This window comes from Chrysemys picta, unplaced genomic scaffold (genome assembly GCF_011386835.1).
Source record: "Chrysemys picta bellii isolate R12L10 unplaced genomic scaffold, ASM1138683v2 scaf107, whole genome shotgun sequence".
In the NCBI taxonomy this organism is placed as follows: domain Eukaryota; kingdom Metazoa; phylum Chordata; order Testudines; family Emydidae; genus Chrysemys; species Chrysemys picta.
This window is the reverse complement of record NW_027052814.1, coordinates 67,501-75,000: the sequence shown is the minus strand read 5'-3', so window position 1 is coordinate 75,000 and position 7,500 is coordinate 67,501. Positions and strand designations below refer to the sequence as shown.

General features: G+C 69.3%; 1 non-coding gene across 1 annotated transcript; it reads left to right on the top strand.

The window, feature by feature from the left end:
- The first annotated feature begins 4,209 nt into the window (after positions 1-4,209).
- Positions 4,210-4,328, top strand: LOC135978072 (5S ribosomal RNA). Its single transcript, XR_010595504.1, has one exon. It is a non-coding gene; the product is annotated as a 5S ribosomal RNA (ribosomal RNA).
- The last annotated feature ends 3,172 nt before the right edge of the window (positions 4,329-7,500 follow it).

Genomic DNA, 7,500 nt, shown 5'->3' with positions numbered 1-7,500 from the left:
CCGGCCGTCAGGTCAACCCATTCGCTCCAAAGGGGTTGACCTGGTGGCCGAGAGGGGACTTTGAAAATTTTTCGGACTTGGAAAACTTTTTTTTTTTTTTTCTTCCCCCAGCCCGCTTCCTCCGGGTTGACCCGGTGGCCGAGCGTCTCGCCGTCCCCGGACGCGGCGAGGGACTGCCTCCCGGCCGTCAGGATCGGGCCCACGGAAGTCTGATTTTAAAAAAAATTGGCCGACGCCACCGCGGAGGGCTACCCGGGCACCCCGGGCCCCGGAGCCGGAAAAGGGAAAAAAAGGATCGGGCCCACTAGAGACATGGACCCGGCCGCCAAGCAGGCCGCCCTGGGCTGACCCTCCCCGGCCGCAGCGAGGGACTGCCTCCCGGCCGACAGGATCGGGCCCCTGGAAGTCTGGGGGTGGGGGGGGGGGAAATCGCCCCACGCCCCCGAGGAGGGCTGCCCGGGCGGGCCTGGCCCCGGAGCTCGGAAAAAAAAAAAGGATCGGGCCCACTAGAGACATGGACCAGGCCGCCCTGGGCTCACCTTCCCCGGCCGCAGCGAGGGACTGCCTCCCGGTCGACTGGATCGGGCCCCTGGAAGTCTGGAAAAAAGAATGGAACCTGACGCCTCCGAGGAGGGGGCACCCAGGGAAGGAGGGAGATCCGGGTTGACCTGCTGACCGGACGGGAAAGAGGCCACCGGGCGTCCCCCCCCCCTTAAAACCTAGGGGTTGACCTGGTGGCCGGAAAGCGAACCGGCCAGCCGGTGAACCCGTCCGATTCCACGGGTTGACCTGGTGGCCGGGAAGCGAACCGGCCAGCAGGTGAACCCGTTCGATTCCACGGGTTGACCTGGTGCCCGGGAGGGGACTCTGAAAATTTTTCAGCCCTTTCGACTCGGGGTTGACCTGGTGGCCGAGAGGGGACTCGCACGGCAGGCAAGCCGCCCTGGGCTCACCCTCCCCGGCCGCAGCGAGGGACTGCCACCCGGCCGACTGGATCGGGCCCCTGGAAGTCTGGAAAAAAGAATGGAACCTGACGCCTCCGAGGAGGGGGCGCCCAGGGAAGGAGGGAGATCCGGGTTGACCTGGTGACCGGACGGGAAAGAGGCCACCGGGCGTCCCCCCCTTAAAACCTAGGGGTTGACCTGGTGGCCGGAAAGCGAACCGGCCAGCCGGTGAACCCGTCCGATTCCACGGGTTGACCTGGTGGCCGGGAAGCGAACCGGCCAGCAGGTGAACCCGTTCGATTCCACGGGTTGACCTGGTGCCCGGGAGGGGACTCTGAAAATTTTTCAGCCCTTTCGACTCGCGGTTGACCTGGTGGCCGAGAGGGGACTCGCACGGCAGGCAAGCCGCCCTGGGCTGACCCTCCCCGGCCGCAGCGAGGGACTGCCTCCCGGCCGACAGGATCGGGCCCCTGGAAGTCTGGGGGGGGGGGGAATCGCCCCACGCCTCCGAGGAGGGCTGCCCGGGCGGGCCTGGCCCCGGAGCTCGAAAAAAAAAAAAAGGATCGGGCCCACTAGAGACATGGACCAGGCCGCCCTGGGCTCACCCTCCCCGGCCGCAGCGAGGGACTGCCTCCCGGCCGACTGGATCGGGCCCCTGGAAGTCTGGGGGGGGGGGGGGGAAATGGAACCTGACGCCTCCGAGGAGGGGACGCCCAGGGAAGGAGGGAGATCCGGGTTGACCTGGTGACCGGACGGGAAAGAGGCCACCGGGCGTGCCCCCGTTAAAACCCCTAGGGGTTGACCTGGTGGCCGGAAAGCAAACCGGCCACTGGGTAGGCCGGTCGGCAACCTAGGGGTTGACCTGGTGCCCGGGAAGCGAACCGGCCAGCAGGTGAACCCGTTCGATTCCACGGGTTGACCTGGTGCCCGGGAGGGGACTCTGAAAATTTTTCAGCCCTTTCGACTCGGGGTTGACCTGGTGGCCGAGAGGGGACTCGCACGGCAGGCAAGCCGCCCTGGGCTCACCCTCCCCGGCCGCAGCGAGGGACTGCCTCCCGGTCGACTGGATCGGGCCCCTGGAAGTCTGGAAAAAAGAATGGAACCTGACGCCTCCGAGGAGGGGGCGCCCAGGGAAGGAGGGAGATCCGGGTTGACCTGCTGACCGGACGGGAAAGAGGCCACCGGGCGTCCCCCCCCCCTTAAAACCTAGGGGTTGACCTGGTGGCCGGAAAGCGAACCGGCCAGCAGGTGAACCCGTTCGATTCCACGGGTTGACCTGGTGCCCGGGAAGCGAACCGGCCAGCAGGTGAACCCGTTCGATTCCACGGGTTGACCTGGTGCCCGGGAAGCGAACCGGCCAGCAGGTGAACCCGTTCGATTCCACGGGTTGACCTGGTGCCCGGGAAGCGAACCGGCCAGCAGGTGAACCCGTTCGATTCCACGGGTTGACCTGGTGCCCGGGAGGGGACTCTGAAAATTTTTCAGCCCTTTCGACTCGGGGTTGACCTGGTGGCCGAGAGGGGACTCGCACGGCAGGCAAGCCGCCCTGGGCTCACCCTCCCCGGCCGCAGCGAGGGACTGCCACCCGGCCGACTGGATCGGGCCCCTGGAAGTCTGGAAAAAAGAATGGAACCTGACGCCTCCGAGGAGGGGGCACCCAGGGAAGGAGGGAGATCCGGGTTGACCTGCTGACCGGACGGGAAAGAGGCCACCGGGCGTCCCCCCCCCCTTAAAACCTAGGGGTTGACCTGGTGGCCGGAAAGCGAACCGGCCAGCCGGTGAACCCGTCCGATTCCACGGGTTGACCTGGTGGCCGGGAAGCGAACCGGCCAGCAGGTGAACCCGTTCGATTCCACGGGTTGACCTGGTGCCCGGGAGGGGACTCTGAAAATTTTTCAGCCCTTTCGACTCGGGGTTGACCTGGTGGCCGAGAGGGGACTCGCACGGCAGGCAAGCCGCCCTGGGCTCACCCTCCCCGGCCGCAGCGAGGGACTGCCACCCGGCCGACTGGATCGGGCCCCTGGAAGTCTGGAAAAAAGAATGGAACCTGACGCCTCCGAGGAGGGGGCGCCCAGGGAAGGAGGGAGATCCGGGTTGACCTGGTGACCGGACGGGAAAGAGGCCACCGGGCGTCCCCCCCTTAAAACCTAGGGGTTGACCTGGTGGCCGGAAAGCGAACCGGCCAGCCGGTGAACCCGTCCGATTCCACGGGTTGACCTGGTGGCCGGGAAGCGAACCGGCCAGCAGGTGAACCCGTTCGATTCCACGGGTTGACCTGGTGCCCGGGAGGGGACTCTGAAAATTTTTCAGCCCTTTCGACTCGCGGTTGACCTGGTGGCCGAGAGGGGACTCGCACGGCAGGCAAGCCGCCCTGGGCTGACCCTCCCCGGCCGCAGCGAGGGACTGCCTCCCGGCCGACAGGATCGGGCCCCTGGAAGTCTGGGGGGGGGGGGGAATCGCCCCACGCCTCCGAGGAGGGCTGCCCGGGCGGGCCTGGCCCCGGAGCTCGAAAAAAAAAAAAAGGATCGGGCCCACTAGAGACATGGACCAGGCCGCCCTGGGCTCACCCTCCCCGGCCGCAGCGAGGGACTGCCTCCCGGCCGACTGGATCGGGCCCCTGGAAGTCTGGGGGGGGGGGGGAAATGGAACCTGACGCCTCCGAGGAGGGGACGCCCAGGGAAGGAGGGAGATCCGGGTTGACCTGGTGACCGGACGGGAAAGAGGCCACCGGGCGTGCCCCCGTTAAAACCCCTAGGGGTTGACCTGGTGGCCGGAAAGCAAACCGGCCACTGGGTAGGCCGGTCGGCAACCTAGGGGTTGACCTGGTGGCCGGGAAGCGAACCGGCCAGCAGGTGAACCCGTCCGATTCCACGGGTTGACCTGGTGCCCGGGAGGGGACTCTGAAAATTTTTCAGCCCTTTCGACTCGGGGTTGACCTGGTGGCCGAGAGGGGCCTCGCACGGCAGGCAAGCCGCCCTGGGCTCACCCTCCCCGGCCGCAGCGAGGGACTGCCCCTCCCCACCCCCCGGCTGACAGGATCGGGCGCACTGGAAGTCCGGGACAGTATTTTCCCCGACGCCGGGGAGGGCGGGCGGAGGGGCTCTGGCGGCCAGCCCGGGCCCCGGAGCTCGAAAAGGAAAAAAGGACCGGGCCCGCGAGAGACGGGGGCCCTGCCGCAGGGGGGGGGGCAGTCCGACCGGGGCTCACCGTGCGGCAGGCCCGGGTGTCGGCAGGGGAAAGCGGGCGAGGAGGCGCGGGGCCGGGTGCCTACGGCCATACCGGACCGAACGCCCCCGATCCCGTCCGATCTCGGAAGGTAAACCGTCCCGGGCCTGGCTAGTACTTGGATGGGTGACCGCCTGGGAATCCCAGGTGCCGTAGGCAGCTTTTCCCGGTCCGAGTCAGCTCTCTCTCCTTTTCTGGGGGGGAAGGAGAGGGGGGGACGGGCCGGAAAGCCCCTCGTCGCTCCTGCCGAGTCGGAGGTCGCGGCCGCAGGTCACGGGTCTGGGCGCCTGGGGTCCGGCTCCCCACCCACCCGGCTTCCTCCGCGGAGGACCCCCCCCGGGGTCACCGAAGCCGCTGGGGGAGACGCCGGGCATGGGGCGGACTGGCCCGGACCCTCCCGGCCGCCGGCCCGCAGGTCCGCCCCGAATCCCCCCCCGCGGCCACCCAGGCCAGGCCTGGCCAGGCGGGACGGACGGCGGGTGTCCAGCGCCCAGCGGCTTCCTCCAGCGGGGACCCACGGACCCCAAAGCCGCAGGGGGAGGCCCCGGGCCTGGGACGGACTCGCTCGGACCCCCTGCGCCCGGCCGCCGGCCCGCGGGACCGCCCCGAATCCCCCCGCGGCCACCCAGGCCAGGCCTGGCCAGGCGGGACGGACGGCGGGTGTCCAGCGCCCAGCGGCTTCCTCCAGCGGGGACCCACGGACCCCAAAGCCGCAGGGGGAGACCCCAGGCCCGGGACCGACTCGCTCGGACCCCCCGCCTCCCCTGCGCCCGGCCGCCGGCCCGCGGGACCGCCCCGAATCCCCCCGCGGCCACCCAGGCCAGGCCTGGCCAGGCGGGACGGACGGCGGGTGTCCAGCTCCCAGTGGCTTCCGCCAGCGGGGACCCACGGACCCCAAAGCCGCAGGGGGAGGCCCCGGGCCCGGGACGGACTCGCTCGGACCCCCCGCCTCCCCTGCGCCCGGCCCCCGGCCCGCGGGACCGCCCCGAATCCCCCCGCGGCCATCCAGGCCAGGCCTGGCCTGGCGGGCCGGTGTGCAGCTCCCCCGGGCTTCCTCCCCCGACGACCCGCGCCCCCCTGAGCCGCAGGCGGAGACCCCGGCCCCGGGGCGGACCGGCCCGGGCTCGCCCGAGCCCCCTGCGCCCGGCCCGCAGGACCGCCCCCCCGAATCCCCCGGGAGAGGCCCGGCCTGCACGCCACTGACGACCCGCGGCCCCCAAAGTCGCAGGAGGCGCCCCCCCCCCCCGGTTAGCCCCGTCTCGCTCCGCGCCCCCCGCCCCTCGCTGCCGGGACCGGGCGCCGCCCCAGAGTCAGCCGCAGCCGGCCGGCCTGAGAGCTGCCCTCCTGTGGACGACGGTGAGTTTACCTTGATACTAACCGGCCGTCAGCCAGGTCAACCCCATTGCTAGACTGGGGTGGACCTGGTGGCCGAGTGGGGACTTGGAACATTTGACAGCTGCTTCCCGGGGCTTGACCGGTTGTCCTGAACGCCCCCCACCCCCACCCCCAGCCCCCGGCTCCTGCTCCCCTCTCCCCAGCCTCGGTGCTCCGCTCCCTGCCTCGGAGGCTGCCTCTCTGCGGCGCCTGCATCGCCTCCGAGGACGCGCACCCTCCGGAGGCTGGACGTAAACCCACCACTGCCGCCGACCCGGCTCTCCGAGGGACGACTGTGAGGCCCCCCACCCCACCCCACCCCCGGACCGCCCTGGGGACGACTGCTAAGCCTCCCCCACCGGACCGCCCGGGGGAAGACTGCGACGCCTCCCGCCAGGCCCCCACCCAGCCTGGGGGAAGACTGCTAAGCCTCCCCCCCACACACACACACACACACTGTCGGGGGATGACGATTAAGCCTCTCCCGGACTGCCCGGGGGAAGACTATTAAGCCTCCCCTGGAACCACTATTAAGCCTGCCCCCGGAGTCCTCGGGGGATGACTGCTAAGCCTCCCCCACCGGACCACCCGGGGCAAGACTGCTAAGCCTCCCTCCCACACACACACACACTGTCAGGGGAGGACTATTAAGCTTTCCCGCTGGAGCGCCCGGGGCGGACGACTGTTAAGCCTGCCCCCGGAGTCCTCGGGGGAGGACTATTAAGCTTTCCCCCCTGGAGCGCCCGGGGGGGGGGGGGGGGGGGACGACTATTAAGCCTGGCCCCCGGAGTCCTCGGGGGACGACTATTAAGCCTCCCCCGGACCTGCTCCCTCTCGACTATTAAGCCCCCCCTCTGCGGTCCTCAGCACCACTGCCGCGCTGCCCTGGGAGTGGGGTGACATCCGGTCCGGAAAGCAAACCGGCCACCAGGTCAACCCGTCGAATCCAATGGGTTGACCTGGTGGCCGGAAAGCAAACCGGTCGCCAGGTCAACCCGTCGAATCCAATGGGTTGACCTGGTGGCCGGAAAGCAAACCGGCCGCCAGGTCAACCCAGTAGATTCAGCGGGTTGACCTGGTGGCCGAACGGGGACTTTGAAAATTTGACAGCCGCTTCCCGGGGGTTGACCTGTTGTCCCGGTGGGGACTTTGAACATTTGACAGCCGCCTCCCAGGGCTTGACCTGTTGTCCCGGTGGGGACTTTGAACATTTGACAGCCGCCTCCCAGGGCTTGACCTGTTGTCCCGGGGGGGACTTTGAACATTTTACAGCCGCTTCCCGGGGCTTGACCTGGTGGCCGAGTGGGGACTTTGAACATTTGACAGCCGCTTCCCGGGGGTTGACCTGTTGTCCTGAACGCCCCCCACCTCCCCCCCCCCGGCTCCTGCTCCCCACTCCCCAGCCTCGGTGCTCCGCTCCCTGCCTCGGAGGCTGCCTCTCTGCGGCGGCTGCATCGCGTCCGAGGACGCTCACCCTCCGGAGGCTGGATGTAAAGCCTGACACCCGCCACCGCCGCCGACACGGCTCTCGGAGGGACGACTCTGAGGCCTCCCCCCACCCCCGGACCGCCCTGGGGACGACTGCTAAGCCTCCCCCCCGCCCACACCCACACCCACACTGTCGGGGGATGACTCTTAAGCCTCTCCCGGACTGCCTGGGGAACGACTATTAAGCCTGCCCCCCCCGGAGCACTCGGGGGACGACTATTAAGCCTCCCGCGGACTGCCCGGGGGATGACTATTAAGCCTCCCCTGGAAGGACTATTAAGCCTCCCCCGGACTGGCCGGGGGACGCCTATTAAGCCTATCCTCGGGGGAGGACTATTAAGCTTTTCCCCCTGGAGCGCCCGGGGGGACGACGATTAAGCCTGGCCCCCGGAGTACCCGGGGGACGACTATTAAGCCTCCCCCGGACTGGCCGGGGGACGACTATTAAGCCTCCCCCGGACCTGCTCCC